We start from the raw sequence: 17743 nt of genomic DNA on the forward strand, positions 1-17743 counted from the left end.
GATCCTTTTTCTCTAGGCTGTTTGGATTCTAACAGGACAGAATAACTGAACGAGAAGACAGAGATCCCCAGAGTTACTTTGGGTAGCCCTGAGAGTCTTTTGGGAAACTGACAGATGACTACATCTCTGCTACCATTTGGAATTACAGACTGACTCACCTGTACATGTATTTTACCTGCTTTATCCTCTCAGTAATTTTCATTCTTTTTTTCTTAGTCCTGTGGACTCTTTGTTGCTCTTTACAGATCCAGACTAACACGGCTACCCCTCTGATACTTGAAACCTGTAGTTAGTTTACTATAAAATTGGCTGCTAGCATTGTCTTTGGCGTAAGATCTGGAGTACCAATTGATCTGGGGTAAATGCCTGGTCTCTTGTGACTGAGGGAAACTTGATGTGGTGTGATTTTGGGTTTTAATAACCTTTTATCACAAAGTTCAGTTTGTCTGAGTGGTCAGAGAGAGTCAGGAGAGGCTAAGGGGACTGTCTGTGGCTCCATGGTAAGACTGGTATAGTGATCCAGGAGTTCATTTGTTATTGGCTTGGTGAAATCTAATTATAGGCCACATCACCAGTGTGGGGGCTCTGCCCAGGTTTTCTGACAGTCTGTCCTGAGATAGGCACTCACAGTTATGAGCCACTCGAGACGGCATGACAGTCGCTAAAGCATTGTTTCAAAGGGTGAAGATGCTGTTTCTTGCTCTGGATTACTGAACATCTCCCTTACCCTAAGCCCCCATTTCTCCTTGCGTATTGGTACATTTTGCATGTACAGTTCTCTTGACCTTCCAAAGGTTTCAATAACAGCCAGTGTCCTGTGGAAAAGCATACTGATAACTGCACGTTGCTTTGCCTTCAGGGACCCTAGTGCACTCGACTAAATTTGTATAAAATAAAAAGTCTTCTAAGTTGGTATTTGAGTGTGTTCTGCTCTGGAATTGCCCATGTCTTGCCACTTTTAAGACCCAGTGCAAGATTCATTTGTTTAAGCCGAGCTTTCATGAATGACTCAGAAGCACAAGGGTGAGGATCCAAAGATATTTTCCTTAGAAGATAGCCTCCACGTTTGATCACACTCAATACCTTGCCTTAGAGGCCCCGATTCAGCAAAGCGCTGAAGTGTGTGCTTAACTTTAAGCATGTGAATGGAGCCTTTCCTGTTCAGCAAGCACCTGTGCACAAGTTCACATGCCACGGACCTCAGTGGTTATGTCTATGATGCCAAAAAAAACCCCACGGCACCGAGTCTCAGAGCCCAAGTCAATTGAGTCAGGCTTGCAGGGCTAAAAATTGCAGTATAGCTGTTCAAGTTCATGTTGGAGGCTGGACTCTGAGACCCAAACCCCGCTTGGGATTTCAGAGCCCTGGCTCAAGCCTGAACATCTACCGGGTGTTTTTTAGCCCCACAGCATGAGTCCAGCGAGCCTGAATCAGCTGAGCTGGGCTAGCCACAGGGCTGCCCTGAATCTTATTTCAGTGGGTCGTAAGCACGTGTTCAAGTACTTTGCTGTATCAGGAGCAAAATGAGATCTCTTCCACCACTGGGCATATATAATTCTGATCTATAATTTTGTTAATATGGCCCCTACATGCTATGGGAATAGATGCAATAGAAAAACATATAGAGTAGAATCCTAGCTGCATTGAAGTCGGTGGCAGAACTCCCATTAACTTCATTAGGGCCAGGATTTCACTCACAGATTTGTGTTTAAACTCTTACAATCAATACAGTTTTCTTGAAGAGAAGAGGTGTGCAGGTGCATGAAAATTGAAGATGCAGTGCTGCATTCATTCAGTGTAGTTAGGAGAGCTGACAAACATCATTAGAAACACTGCTAATTAATTAAGCCTAAACTGCTCACAGACTCGGAGAACAAGATCTACTTCTCATATGTGAGTAATGGGGACCTCACTTCATGACATTTGGCAATAGGTTCTTCCTGCCGTCCGCCTGCAGTGGGCTGTCGTGCTCAGCAGATGGTGTCAGCAGTCAAGGCCTCTCCCTCAATGCCTCTTTTCTCCTACTTGTTCCAGACTGACACACTGAAATGACTGGGAGAGGCTTTTGAGACTGAATTTAATGTCCCAAGTGGCAAGAGAAGTTGAGCTGGGATGGTTCTTGGTCAGACCAAATCTGTGTATGTGGCACAGAAATCCAGATGGCAGAGGGGAACCATAATGTCGAATGTATATTTCCTCTTTCACTTTCCACCCTTCTTACACTGGCCAGGTGATAGCCTTATTAAGCAACCAGAAAGTACAGCTATATTCTGCAACAATGGCCTGAAATATGACACCCTACAAGGGTACCCTGTAGTGTTTGGGATGCTTGGGGGGAGCGCTGTAGTACTTTCTAAAATAAGAGCAGAATGCTTGTTTTGTCAGCCGCAAGTGGAGCAATAATGGTTGATGGACGTAGAAGGAGCAGGCAAGAGGGGGTGACTAAGAGCTAGTCTACACTACGAATGCTTTGCCAGTATCACTATGCTGGCAGAGTCCTTTAGTGCAAATGAAGCATAAGCTGGCAGAAAATCCTCCTGTTGGCATAATAATACAGCTCCCCAAAGAACGATAGCTGCACCTACAGAAGCACTCTTCTGCCGGCCTAGCTTTGTCTACACTGGGCGTGGGGGAGAGGAACGGTTGTCGACATTGGTTAGAGGGTGTGTTTTTTCATACCTCTGACCGACCACATTTTGTAGTGTAAACCATAGCTTCAGCTGGTCAGCTGGTGATCTTCCAGAGAAACTGATCATCTGATGCTATCCCCAGGAAAAGCAAACTGTCCATGATAACTACTGCTGCCCATGTCATTATTAATTAACTAGTTAAAAACACAAAGGGAAAAGCTGGGACTGTCATACAAACAAGCTTTCTTGGGTATCTTCTGGACACTCCAGCCAGAAGGTCCCAGCTTGGCTAATGCGATTCTTATTCCTAATTTAATTATTGACTGCCCAGAAGTATTTCCCATTTCTGCATCTGGTCCCAGCTGGAATCCAGAAGCGCAGAGGTGAGTGGGAAAATGAAAAGAAGTTTAATCTGCAAATGTTTGTTTTTCCTTTAACCCGAGAGCCCCTAGTGACGCTATAGCTTGCAAAAAGAGCTTCCAGTTTTATCTTCCATCACCTCTCAGCAGTGGGAGAATAAATTAAGCTTCTTTAACCTTTTCTCCTAAGGACCAGTAACAAAAGGAATCTTGCTGGAAAGTCCGTTTATCACATAACTTTAAAATATGCCTGTGCACGTAGGGGTCTAGGTTGCTAATCAGAAGCCTCCAGGGACCCTTGCACCAGATTCCCTCTGCTGCTGCCCCACTGCCTCCCTAACCAGCCATCAATCACTTTTCATTATCCCATTGTGTAATTCCCTCCTTTTACCCTGCCAGGCAGTGCTCCACAGATGACCTTGGGTCATTAGAGTAGGATGTGACCAATCACACAGCAGCTCAGAGAACAGTGGAAACAACGTGTTAGGAGAGTTTTTCCTGCTGTCCAACCCAAGTGGGTCTCATCTCTAACGCATTTAAAAGGCTTCGCATACTCTGATATTTGCCTGCAGCTCCATGAAAACTCCCCTCCGCAAGTCTTCTTTATTTTTTGTTTTTTTCCTTACACAAAGGGTGACCGGGTTTTGCAAGTGGGGCACACGGTTCAGTGGGAGAGGTCAGATTGTTGGAAGCACTTTGGTGTTATTTTTGCCACCTGGATCAATTTATGTGCTCCATTCCTGTTAGCTGCATCTAGGGAGAGCATGCCTGCCGCAAGGCATGTTTGGGATCAGGGTGGAGCCATTGAGGGTGAGAAACTCCAGGGCCAGATTAGACGTTACTCTAAGCATTTTGCTCTCCAGGAAACAATAGGTTTATTTTCTTATTTTCTTGGGTTACATCAGTATCTTCACATATGTCGTGTTCCACAGCAGCTCGTTTTAATTCTCATTCCCATCAGCAATGTAACCATCACAACTGCCCCCCTCCCTTTTGGGTGCCTAACTCATTTCCCAGCCCATGTGAACTGCAGGAAATGGCCTGAGAGGGAGCTTAGAACTTGTTCATCAAAAGCTTTGGGAGCTTTCTGAGCAAGCCAGGGGCAAAGACTTGAGTGATCCTCCTACTTTCCCAGGAGATCTGGTGGAGGCGTTTGTCATTCTTAGGCCGAAGCTGCATCCAACTTCGCTCTTCTGCCTTTGCTTCTCCAACAGCCGCAGTAATAACACTTGGCATTTGCACAGTGCTCTTCATCCAGAGCTCACAGCACGTGATAAGCCTGGTTTCACTGTGGTCTTGCATCTTGCGTCGTCAGCTGCCCTGGAACAAAATGTGTAGGAAATGCTACCGTTCTGATTTGATACAGGTGACACATGGTGCAAAGTAATGGGGTGTCTGTGCTGCATCCAAGGGCCTTATTGTCCCACCTGGGGCCAAACTCTCAGCTGGTGTAAGTCCTTTGGCATCAGTGGAGCTTTGTCAACATTGAATTTGGTCTCTTGTGGGTCAACAGATTGCTTTCTTGGCCTGCTAGCTTAATCCAGTTTTAAGCTGATTCTCTCGGATTATGGGGCCAAGTTCTGAAAAATTCAGCACCCTCAGTCAGCGATAGCCTTTCCAAAGAGCTCAGAACTCAAAGTACCAAGCCCTTCTAAGTACAGAGCCAGAGAGATCACAGGGGGAGCTGCTGGGCACTGAATTCTTCTGAAAAACTGGCCCTTACCGTGTTTCCTTGAAGGTCAGTTTGCTCATGGTTTCCCTTTTAACCTGCACTTGCTTAAGAGATCCCCATAACCCATCTCTCCATTTGCAATTTCCTGTTTACATATATCTTCCTTAATCTCTCTCTTCAGCTCCTGCTTCTGTTCTCTGCTGACACTTGGCCTTTCTTATCAAGCTGTCTGTGATGTTGTTTTCAGTGTATGTGATGTTTTCTTTGCCCCCTCACTCTTCCTGTTAATCATCTTCCTGGTATGCAGCTTCTTGGCATAAACCGTTGCTTTAAAAGGTTACCTTACAAAGCCTGCCCACAGGGACACCCAGCTGAACCAGTCCTAGGGGGAGCTTCACTGTCACTCCAAACTCTCATAGCCTCAAGACAACTTGAACACTTCTCTGTACTAAACTGCAACTGCCTGCAATAAAGTCATTTATAACATGAAGTGCACAAAAGTCCATTAAAATACACCCTGCTGAGCTAGGTGGGTTGGTGTTACTGTGCGCTTCCAGCTGGTGTCTCTTTGTAGTCATTGCTTTCAGTCAGATTGTTCTGGTGCAATTTAATCTGAATACATTTTGTTCTGTTCTTCCCACTATGCCCATCCATCAGGAGAGGATGAGCTGTTCTGTGGCATGCTCGTGCTCCTGGCGAGTGCAGGTGCTGGCTGTGATTCACTCTTGGCTTTGCTGCGCGTGCTGATGTGGAATTCTAGAAATTGTTCACCGGGAGAAGCAAACACATGCTTCCTTCGTCCCCTTTCAGTGGGTGCAAATCCCTGATTGGAAATGGAAGCCCTGGGCGTTCAGATTCGGGGGGAGATCCTGGCCCCACTGAGATCCATGGGATGTTTGCTGTTGACTTCAGTAGGAACTTCACGCCTGGGATCTCGTTTGCATGCAGCTATTTTCACTCCCCTTTCCCACAGAATCCAAAATACCAAACCCCTTCTTAAGGCAGAAAGGCACAGATTGCAATTTGAGGTGGTTTTCAAAGGAAAGCCTAATTGTCCCCTATAGTGACCAGTGGATCCTGTGATGTCGTATTCACAGAATACCTGGGTTTTTTCGAAATTTCTATTTAATAATATTTTAAAATTAATCAAACCATGTGCCCATTCCAGGACAAAATTCTTCAGAGCCTCACCCACACCCTGCTATGGTGACAACTTATTTAGGTGTCGCACACAAGTGTGTGCATTTTGCATACTAATCCAAGATTCTAAATTGGAAAAGACATTGAAGCGTAAATGAGTTAATGAAGGGGCATTAAGAAATAAGAACCTGGCACACACTCTGTCCCTGCCTCAATCTTGATGAGCACCACTTGCGACACCTCCTTTATTGACCTTGTGCAGAAGCAGCTGTGCTGGGTCAGTGTCCAAGAAAAAATGCCCTTTCCCTAAATGCTTTATTCTGCCTCTAGCAGGGGACAATGTTGCGGTGTCACTGTTTGTTCGGAAAGCCTTTGAAGATGCAGGGACAAATCTCTTATTTTTGACAATGTTGCAAGATTTGGAAAGAACAAAACTTGAAAGGATTTTGACATTGAATATGGTCCAGATCCTGCTTTCAGTTACACTATTATGAATCCAGTGTAACTCCATTTACACCTGTGTAATTGAGAGTAAAATAAAGTCTTTTAACTTTTGCCTTTCTTTTGCATTGCTATTAGAATGTCTCTTTTATCACAGATGTCTGTAATACTAAATACAGTCGTGCTTCTTATTCAAGGTCCTTACATGCAGCCCTCCTCATATTCTGATCTGCTCTTTCATTATATAACAGGTCTTCTGCTATACTCATCCGGAAGTCATTTGGCATGCTCTAATGACAGGGAACTTATTTCAGCCTTTTCAGGGAACTCAGTTAATCTAATATTTTGGCTCTGATTTGATTCTTCAGCCTCTCCACTCTATTACTTAACAATTTATTTTCTTTCGGTGATGGCTGCACAGAAACTGTTCACTTGCACATTTTTTTGAACAGACGGTTCCCCTCCCCTCCGCTCCCTCTTATTTGAGTCTTCAGAATAACCAAGGATTCTCAGATGAGGATGCCCCATCCCCATCACATGTGCTCAGATACCCAAGGAAAGATGTGCTAAAGAAACCTAGGTAGAAGTCTGACACCAAAATATGATGATGATGTTTTGAAGAGGGAAATTATAGGTAAAAAAAGACCTAACAGTATACATCCCAAGAGATAATGCGTCATGGTGTTGTATGTGGTCCCTAACTTTGCACTTGAAAAGCCACATGTATCTGTGAGAACGCACTATGGTTCAGCTGGGGATCATCCCCAGATAAGAATAGATGTGTTGATTATTATGGCCTCCTTATATTCCTGAAATGTTCAACCTTATTCATACAGCTTCAGGGAGAGAACCTTTTGGGGCCATCTCCCTTCTTTACATTTGGAAATTACGACTGTTTGTTCATTACTGTATAAACTCCCTCCCTCCTTTAATCAGTTAAATAATTCCTGAGGATGGTTTCAGGAAAAGAAGGCCAATACAGACCCTTAAAAAATACCTCCTCCTGAGACTAAAGTTGATGAATTTCTCTGGAGCCCATTATTGTTTGCAATGTTGTTATACCTGTGTTGGTCCCGGGGTATGAGAGAGATAAGGTGAGTGAGGTAAAAATCTTTTATTTAGCCAAGTTCTGATGGTGGAAAGGGACAAGCTTTCATGCTTCTCGGAGCTCTGTGATGCTGTATGATTAAAGATGACCGTTTATATAATTGATATTGCCACTGTTATACAATTGCAATAAATCTTGCATGTATCATGTCAGGTGTTTGTGGAAAAGTTACCATTTATTGAGTATGATAATCCTGAATGAATCCATGTATCATCTTTGTATCTAAAGTTATGAATATTGGCATGGCCGGCTTTAGGCCTGTTCCACCAATTCCCCCGAATTGGGCCCTGCGCCTAAGAGGGCCTTGCCCCCAATGAGAATCCCTTCCCTGGCTAAAGGTGCCTATTTAATTTTTACTCACCCAGCGGCACTGTGGGTCTTCCGCGGCACTTTGACGGCGGGTACTTTGCTCACTCTGGCTCTTCAGTACCGCTGAAGACTCGGAGCACCGCCCAGTGAATACAAGCCCCACGTGTTTTGTTTTGTTTTTTTTAGTCATCCCTGCCGGGGCCCCATCAAAATTGTTCGAATTGGGCCCTGCACTTCCTAAAGCCGGCCCTGAATATTGGCTATGTATTTATCTCTCCAACATGTGTTTTGTTCCTGGGTTACACCCTCCAAATAGATTTACATCAGGGCTAGATAACTATGTGTTGATAGCTCATTAAGGACACTCCACTCTCATTATGGGTCATTGAAAAAACTCATGCCATCTCATAGGCCTTTCCTGTGGATGCCTCAGACAATGAGTAGCCACCGCCTGTGATTCAGCAAAACATGTAAGGACATGGATAAGCACATGTGACCCTAGACTCCATCTTGGGCCAGTAACTTTCCATGCACCTGGGCTTTGGCACAGTAAAATTCCAGGCATATGGCAAGAAATATAAAAAGACACTTGAGACACCTCCATTTTGCCTCCTTTCCGCTCTAATTCTCTGGACTATGGATTTACAACTAAAAGAAGCATCTTGAACTATGGAATGAGGATTTACCAATCTTCTGTAAGTTACCAAGAGACTTTTGCAAACCAGCAGTCTATTCCATCACTGCTACAAACCTGACATAAAGCTTTTGCAATCATTTGTATGTCTATGATCTATTAACCATCTAGAAGTCTCTTCTTTTATTAATAAATCTTTAGTTATTTTACTAAGGATTGGCTGACAGTATGCTATATGGGTAAGATCTGAGATACATATGGAGCTGAGGATAAGCGTCTAATCCTTTGGGATTAGTAAGAACCTCACATATGGTGAAATAGATTTTCAATAATCTCTCACTATATTAGACTTTGTCATCTGGATGGATGCCAAAGGCTGGAATGCCTAATGAGGACTGTATTTGACTCCTGGTTAACCAGTGTGATATTGCAGAAGCTCTTTTGTTACTGACTTGGTGAATCCAATGCTAGAATAAACCACCAGCTTTGGGGATTGTCTCCTCTATTTCTTGCAGTCTTCCCTGAGTGTGGCCTTCTCAGTATAGTCCATCCCAGGCAGTCGATCAGATTTGGCGTAGTTGACAGGATCCACATGATCACAGATCAGTTGGGTTTTGGATCAGAACCCCCTCACTATTCGAATTTGAGAATTTTGGTGGTTAAAGAATACTAACAATGGGTGAAACATGGTCATGAGCAGATTGTGACTTGAAGCTTAAACAATTATGTAAAGAAAGAAAAATAACTCTTAAAGAGGACATTTCAGATCAGAAAATAGATGTGCTTATACACGGTCTCCAGAAAGCAGGGTCTTTGCCTTCACCTGCACCAGATACAGCAGAAGTGATCAGAATGCAAGTGGTGAAAGACAAGCAGCATCTTGAGCATGAAGAAAAACTGGCAGAACTTCAAATGAAGGAGGAAAAGGAGGCTGAGCAGGCAGAGGAGAGAAGTAAAAAGAAATTGCAAATAGCAAATGGCAACTGGCTACCCCTTGAATAAAACAGCATGCCCTCTGTTATCACATACACTTGATGCCTAATTCTGCATCAGTAAAGTAAGTCGGTGCCTTAGCATTGATTTCAATGGGCACTGGATCAAATTAAAAACCCGAGAGAGCAGCATGCACCCAGATACTTCAGCCTCTCAAATGAGTGATCAGTAGCAATCAAGGTAGATAGAGCCACACCAAGGCACTGCAGCCAACAAGAACAGAATATATAGGATTTTCTGTACCAGATCAGACCATTGGTTCACTGAGTCTGGTATCTTATCTCTGACAGCAGTCACTGTCTGATGCCTCAAGGTTAAATGTGCTTTCCTCTCCCCACCAATAATGCACCTAACTAATTAGGAAATACTGTTTATGGAAGAAAAATTCCTTCCTGGCCCCTGTCAATAATTAAGCCCTGATGCAAGACAGCTTATTCAATTTCTTTTTTTCCCCATTCCATTATGTTTGTATCTTTTAAAAAAAATATTCTTGATGGTCATAAAATTATGCAGTCCTTTTTAAAAAGTCAGTATTTGCTACTTAGTGGAACCATGACCCTACATACAGGCTGGAAAAGATTCAAACCTTCACTAGTTGAGTTGAAATGCATTCGTCCACAGAGTACTTATGTAATGTTACTGTCCTGGCTTGCAGTGAGTTCTGTCTGCAAAGTCTCTCCTCTCCAAGGGTGAATCTGGATTTAAAAAACCATGATTTGATACCTTTTCCTTTATTGTGTCCTAGCTGTTAAGACTTATGAAGTGTTCAAAGCGCAGCAAGGTTTTTGACTTTAAACAAAAAAAAAATCTGCATCGCTAAGAGGATTGGTAATGGAGATATTGAATCTATCTCCTGTAGGTTGTCTATTCAAATCTAGCCCATCTCTGTAGTACAGAACCCGACTGTCTGATAGCTGTTTGGCCAGTGTGAAATGGTTTTGGTCTCATTCCGATTCCCACCTCTTTATAAACCCTGCCTACGTCTGGCACTGACTGGCGTCTTAACAGAATGGCCTACGGTTGCATGTGCCACAAAGTTTGAACTCCCTTCTCACTGTCTAGCACAGTCCCTCCAGCTCAAAGTTGTGGGGGAACCTTGCACTGTTGCCACGATGCGTACTTGCTCTGTAGCCAAATTGGAGGATTTAATTCACCAGGGCTGTCCGTCTGGCTCCATTCATGAGCATTCAGTCCACGCATACACTGTATTTAGGAGAGAGATGAAACGAAGATGAGCAGGTGTATTGGCGTGTTGTCATGGTAGCAGTGAAACAAGCTACCTGCATTCAGGAGCCAAAGCTGCTAATCTGAGTTAGAGATTTTGGCATCATCCTGTGTCCTGGATATGTGCTGTTCAGCAGCAGGGACCTCCTGAATCATCCAAAAACAAGGAAAGGTCTGTCACCCATTTCCAAGTTGCCAGAAAGCTGCTTAGGAACCTTCAGCAATTCCTAAACCAATTCTGACTCTCCAGTTTGCTCTCTGTGGAATCTGCTGAGGTGCTTTGACCTTTTCCAGCCTGTATGAATTCAGCCCACTGCATCAACATGTGAGAGGAAAAGAAAAGCTGTTGATAATTAAGACTGCAATTTAGTCATGGAGATCATGGAACTGACAGATTCTGTGGCTCCGTGACTTCAGCCAGCACCAGCTGGGAGCTCCAGGGTCCTCTGCCGCCTGCAGAGGCAGGGAGCTGCGGGGTATCTCCCATCCCACCCAATGGCAGCCCCCTGCAGCTCCCAGCCACCACAGGTGGCAGGCGGACCCCCCGCAGCTCCCTGCCACCATGGGTGGCAGGTGAGATCCCCACAGCACCCCACCGCCATGGGCGGCAGGCGGAATCCCTGCAGCTCCTGTCTACTGCAGGAGGCAGAGTGGACCCCCACAGCTGGAAGCCACCAGTGGAGGGGGCCCCTGGAACTCCCTGCCCACAGCTGCCCAGGTTCCTCATTTTGCCATGGATATTTTTATTAAAAGTCAAGTCAGGTCTCCATGAATTTTTCATTATTGTCCGTGACCTGTCCATGACTTTTACTAAAAATATCCATGGCAAAATCTTAGCCTTATTGATAATATAAGACAGATGCATTTTAGTTTAAGAGCAAAGGAGAGGAGCCGCAAACTACCCAGATTTCAGCAAGACAGCATATAATTCCTGTGTTGCCTGGTGCCTATCAGTTTAATTGCCCTACTACCATCAGTTCACTCAGTATCAATTGTTCCATGACTGATCACAGTACAATCATTTGCTATTTGTGCCACTGTCACCTGCTTCCTTCATGTTCCATTAGTGCAGCAGTAGCTAACGGACGAAGTGATACTAGTAAAATCTCAAAAGTCCCTGAGAGTCTTAGCTCTGTCTCAAAGGTTGCCCTCTGCTTGTTAACCTTGAGACAAGAATGCCGCCTTTCAGACATCAGTCGTGTGTTTCCAACAAAGCTGGTCAATAAAAAGCATGAATTAGGAAGGAAAAAGCCTCCACAGCAAAGATAAAAGCTTTGAGTAGGTCCACAGTCCTGCCTCATGCTGCGACCATGTGCCACATCTCACAAGGCTGGCACAGGAGAGCCAAGATAGATCCAGGTGCTATAGAAAGTGGTTTTCGTAGTTCACCAGTTGGCCCTCTTCCCTTAGGGTCTGTACCAAATCAATGCCCTGCCTGTCACTGTGCTGCTTGGGGGTGCTGTCTTTCACATGAGTTATACCACAGAGCGTATGCCCTTTTACTGTCATTAAAAATCCCATGGTTTATTGTGCCAGTGTGCAGGAGCTAAGTCAGATGCTCTAGGTAAATTTTACTTTAGGTACACCTCTACGCTGATATAACGCGACCACATATAGCACGAATTTGGATATAACACGGTAAAGCAGTGCTCTGGGGAGGCGGGGCTGCGCACTCCGGCGGATCAAAGCAAGTTCGATAGAATGCGGTTTCACCTATAACACGGTAAGATTTTTTGGCTCCCGAGGACAGCGTTGTATCGAGGTAGATACAATGGGCTTGTTAGAAAATGAGAGAAGAAAGGGCTGATGGGAGGGGAATTGTGGGGGGAAAAAATAATTATGGTTTTCACAGCCAGCTGGGCTTCGTCAACATTTTCTGACCAGTTCTAGTAACTACATTCCCTATGTCAAAACTCCCTTCTGATTTCAACTGGCTGATTCATTCTCTTTCCAGTCCTGTCCTAGACTGTTTGCTAGCATTGCTGTGTGCCACTGAATGGATGTGACGTGCCATCCAGTATTTCTCCCTAAAAACTGTTACCGTGATTATGAATGAGAGGCAGTGAAAGGGAGTACACAAATAAGAACTTGCTTTAGAATGCCCCATTGGAAGAGTCAGTACAGTGAGCAGATAAAGAAATAACAGGGATTCTAATGAGCAGCAGTGGGGGATCTGGGTGTAAGCTGGATCTCACTACACACCAGGAATAAACCAGGTCCTTGGGCTATAGCTCTGGCTAATACTGCTTCTTTAAAGCCAAGTTGCAAGTATCGTTACATCAGCTTGAGCAGAGTGGGATTATTATCTAGCAGGAGTGGAATATGATTGTCATGGAGAATTGCCCTGTATTACTTAAAGCACCCCAGTGAAACGGGACACTAGCAAGTTAAGAATCCCTGACTGAGTCTGGTGTAACTTGGTCTGTGCGAAGGTGAAGTGGGAAACAGAGAGATGGAGAACTGGGAGGAACCTAAGCTATGGTGGTCAGGATCTTGTAGTCTGCAAGAAGAGACGTAGGGTTCCCACACAATACACAGATTTGTCTGGCTCAGTCCTCTGGTCCTTTTCAGAGGAGGAGGGCACTAGAGAGTTGCTGCTCACTCTCGTCTGCAAGATTGAAACTTTCCGTTCCTCATCAGTTTGGTAAATAATCTGTAAGTTAAGAGGTTTATATGTGAAATTGTCATGTATCCAGAGAGCAGCCAAGCTGCTGACTCTGAATGACATCACCAGAGCTCACAGCTTACTCTCCAGCCACGCTTTCTGACTGTGTTATTGTTGGGAAAGACTTATTGACAATCCCATCTCAACACACTCAATGCAGGCAAACAGAAGACGTGTGAAGCTGGCCTCCATTCAACTCCATCCCTTCCCATTTATCTAAGATTGATTATCTGGAGCTGAATTTGTGTACTCTCCTTTTCAGCGTCCCATTCATCAGAGCTGGCAGGTAGGCCTTGCTTCAGGTGCAGCTCCACCTATACCATGGCTCCAGCTATACCAATTCCCTATAAGGTATTCATACCCAGAAGGGTTGCACTATTTCACTTGGTTATCCTGGAGGAGGGGGCAGAGGAAATCTTGGTTCCATTGACTTAAATAAAGGCAGGAGTTCTCCCTTGGAGTTTCATTTTAACACAGGAAAGAACCATTTACCAGAAGCTCTTGATTTGCTCTCTTCTTCCCCCCTTCATTCTCCCCTCCCCACCCCGTGTTGTAAAATAGAGCAACACCACAAGATTGTCTAGTAACATTTAGAATGTTATTGTCTAGCTCTCAAAGCCACGGTGGGCAAGTGCCATTATCCCCATTCTACAGATGGGAAAACAGAAGCATGGAGATGTCAATTGACTTCCCCAGCATCACATCACACAGCAGACTAATGAAAAGCAGGTCTCTTACTCCCCAGTCTGGCGCACTCTCCAGTACTTCAGAGGTGAAGGCACCACCGAAGGGATACACAGTAGAAATAAAATAATCTGGGTGTCAGAGCAAGAGCTGGGGAGAGAATGTAAGTCTGTTTCACAGAAGGGTCTGAGTTTGGCAAGCTGGTTTGGTTCTCATTTGGAATAAAAAATGAACACTTCAAAATTTTCTGCAAAACAAAAATAATTTTAAAAGTGGTTTTGGAAATGTTTAGACCTTTTTGAAACGTTTCCGAGGTTCCCTGTGCTGCCTGGAGCCCTGCCTAGTGGGGGAACCCAGGTGCAAGGCAGCTCTGGGAGTTCAGTATAGGAACTAATAGAGTCCCCAAGGCAGCTGCTTGTCAAATAGGCTGGACGGCAGGGCAGAAAGATCAGGGGGCTGTGAAATATCCCTTTGCTCAGAGTCTGCTTTTTTCCTGTGTATGTCACTCTCAGCTCTCCACCGGTGCTCTACCCAACGCTGCTCTTTCAGATGGAAGCAGGACTTCTTGCTTGCTGGAAGCTGGTGTGTAGATAAGTGGTTCTCTTTGCTTCTTCCTTCCTGTCACTAATCTCTTTTCAGACTCCCTCTGTTTTCTTGGTATTTTCTCCCTGCCCTTTTCCCACAACTCTGCCTATGGACCAGAACCTTGGTGCTGAATGGCCTAAAACCCTTACGCCCCTCTCAGGTGCACTGATGTTACTTTCCCTTGCATTCCTAAAGCCTGGCTGTCCTGAGTCCGACAGTGGGAGTTGTTTTGAGGGGACAAACCGTGAAGGGTTATTCTTCAGTTTAGCTCCTAATTAGCTGGGAAAAATTGGCTCGGACCAAACATTTGAAACATTTTGTTCTGAAAATGTCAAAATGAAACGTTTTGATTTTTTTAGAATTTTTTTATTTGTTGGTTGGGGTTTTTTTGGATGAAACTGATACAAATTTGCAAAATGTTTCATTGTTGCCAAATCTGCATTTTTGGCCCAAAAAAAAAGAAAAGAAAAAAAGTTTCATCTGAAAACTTTTGCCCAGCTCTAATTACGAGTCTCGGATGAAGCAGAATCAGGAATTCCTGGCTCCCACTGATCTGTTCCCCCTTTTCTCTAAGAACTTGCTTCTCTCACAGGTATTTCTCTAGTGACCTTCCAAACGGGCTCCGTTAGTCCTTCCCAGTAACAATCTCAGTTATTATCTCACCTAATAAAACTGCCCATTCATGTTCCTGGAGTATCAGGGGTTTTCTGAGTCAGCAGGAAGTATCCTGAAGTGAGACTCTCCAGTTTCTAGATCATTGGAAGTAGATTTGATGGCAAATATTAGGTTATTCCAGTCCAGTGCCTTTAGTTGTCGTTTTAGAGTAAGTCTGAAACCAATTCTCCAAATGATTCTCTTGGTATTCAGGGCAAGAGACAGCAGGACTGGACAGTTGGCTTCTGGATATTAACAAATGAAACATGATTTAGAGAGCCGAAGAGGATAGCAACCCATTCAGGTTGTTGTGGTGCACGTCTGAACCTGATAAAGTTGCTTTGACATTTGCAGTCAAGTCTGTTGACTAGAGCCTATGTCACGAAGCTGGAAGAGTAAAAATACATGGACATTTCTTTCAAAAACCAAACAAACATGGTCTGAATTAAATGTATCCAATTTACCAGTTGCTCCTTATTGCTTTTCCATGCATCCCTCTGCATTTCAAATTCTGTTTAGGTAGGAACGCAAAGTACTTCTCTGTTTACCAAGTTCGATTTGTATCATCTGATCAAAAGTTAGCCTGCGTCTTTGCTAAGCGTAATGAACAGCCGGCAAGGGGCTGCAGGGTAAATTCCTGTATACCCCTGAAACAGCACAACAGCCTTCTTCAGTGGGCACACAGCACCAGCTATCAGGAATGGGAGTCATTGCCCTTATTCTCCCACTGCCACTAAAAAAACTGAATTCTGGTGGCAAGGAAGGATATGGTTTTTGCAGATCATCAGCCCAAATAAAAATGTGCTTAGCTTTTATGCTTGCACTGTAAGGGTTGCAGATATAAAAAAACAGCGTGAAAGGAATTGAGGCTGAGGATTAAAGGAATGTTTGCTAGCTTGAAAGTGTAGATTAGTTCTTTTGCAGTACACTGTACTTGTCCGGGAAACTTAATCCTGATATCTGCCAGTCTCTAGATATATATTTACATGTAATGTGTATAATAAAGTCTGGCTGTTTGTGTGGAAATGTGAGGGATGTCCCTAGCTGTGTCTGACTGCGTCAGCACCAGGGAGGATTCAGTGTTCTTTTCTTCAGCAGAGCTTTTCAAATGTATAGGTTTCATATTCTCTTTATGTCATCATTTGGTACCTGCTTGAGGGAGTGGTGATCATCTTCTCAGCCATACATATATGGAAACAGGAGGTGGATCGGGGGTGGGGGAATGTGCTTATTTCCTCACCAGTGTCAGCTGGAGTTTCCTTCACTGTGTAAAATCACACTCAAAGGACCTAATTCCGAGGGCATTTAACGTCAATGATGATAATAGGGTTCAAAAAAGGACTAGATAAATTCATGGAGGATAGGTCCGTCAATGGCTGTTAGCCAGGATGGGCGGGGATGGTGTCCCTAGCCTCTGTTTGCCAGAAGCTGGGAATGGGCAACAGGGGATGAATCACTTGATGATTACCTGTTCTGTTCATTCCCTCTGGGGCACCTGGCACTGGCCACTGTCAGACGACAGGATACTGGGCTAGAGTGACCTTTGGTCTGACCCAGTAGGGCCATTCTTATGTAATTACCTTCTGTAAAAATCTGGATTGCAGTCAGCGGAGCTGCCTGGTGTAAGGAAGATCAGAATTGGGTCCATGAGCTCCTGTGTATCCTGCGACTATATGGATTGCAGGCCTGTTGGGGCAGAGCCTTCCTTTCTCTTATGAATGTGTGCTGTGCCTAGCACAATAGGAGCCTGATTTCTGATTGGGGCATCTAGGTGCTACAGGAATACACATAACAATGAAGACTTAGGTGTCTTCTAAGCATGAGGATTCCTGTAGATGTGGAATTTGATGCCTGTTTCTAGAAGAGCACAGAGGGGAGAGGAGTCCCTTAAAAGGACGCTTCACCCAAGATCTGACCCAGGCCATTCTTGGCTTGTGAAAAAGGGCCATAGACAGCTGGTGTCGCTTCTGACCAAAAATGTCAACACTTTGTTCAGAGACGGAATCTTCCCTTCCTCCTTCAAACACGCAGTCGTCCAACCAACACTGAAGAAACGGATGCTTCAGTACTAGCCAATTGTTGCCAAATGTCAAACCTCCCATTCCTGAGCAAGCTCATAGATTTTGAGTCATGAGCATGTGGATCAGCTGATCCATCCCCCACGTGCCTTCCCTTTCCCTTGAAGGGACCCCAAAAACTCATCACTGTGTGTGAGGCAATATAGAAAGGAAAGAGAATCCCCCCCGGAAATAGACATACTACCTCAGCTATGGGAGTTCTGAACCAAATCCCACTCACCCCCCACCAGACTCCCTGGAAAACTATAACTGAGCTCACGGCTTTACTTTTACAGTCCAATCCAGCCCTATTTAGCCTGATCCTGACCTTAACTGTAACTTCCTTGGTGCTCTAAAATCCACCACCTTTTGAGACAAAAGAAGCCCAGAGGTTCCTGGCAATACTGTTTGTGGGTACGTATGGCCGGCTAGCACTTCAGCTGGATACTGACTTTGTTTTTTGTCTGTTACAGCTATCCCCCCATTCCATTTTGTTTCTTACAGCTGTCCCCATACTCCATTTTGTTTTTGTTCTCCTGTGGCCTCCCCTCCCTGGCTGTTAAGTTGTTTACCAGGGCCACTGCCCTT

The 17743-nt window shown here is 44.5% G+C and overlaps 1 protein-coding gene across 1 annotated transcript in view; it reads left to right on the top strand.

Annotated features, from left to right (window-relative positions):
- Positions 1 to 17743, top strand: part of MMP17 (matrix metallopeptidase 17) — a 109906-nt gene that overhangs the window by 40171 nt on the left and 51992 nt on the right. The gene's annotated exons all lie outside the window — the stretch shown is intronic.

This window comes from Chelonoidis abingdonii, chromosome 22 (assembly GCF_003597395.2).
Source record: "Chelonoidis abingdonii isolate Lonesome George chromosome 22, CheloAbing_2.0, whole genome shotgun sequence".
Taxonomy (NCBI): domain Eukaryota; kingdom Metazoa; phylum Chordata; order Testudines; family Testudinidae; genus Chelonoidis; species Chelonoidis abingdonii.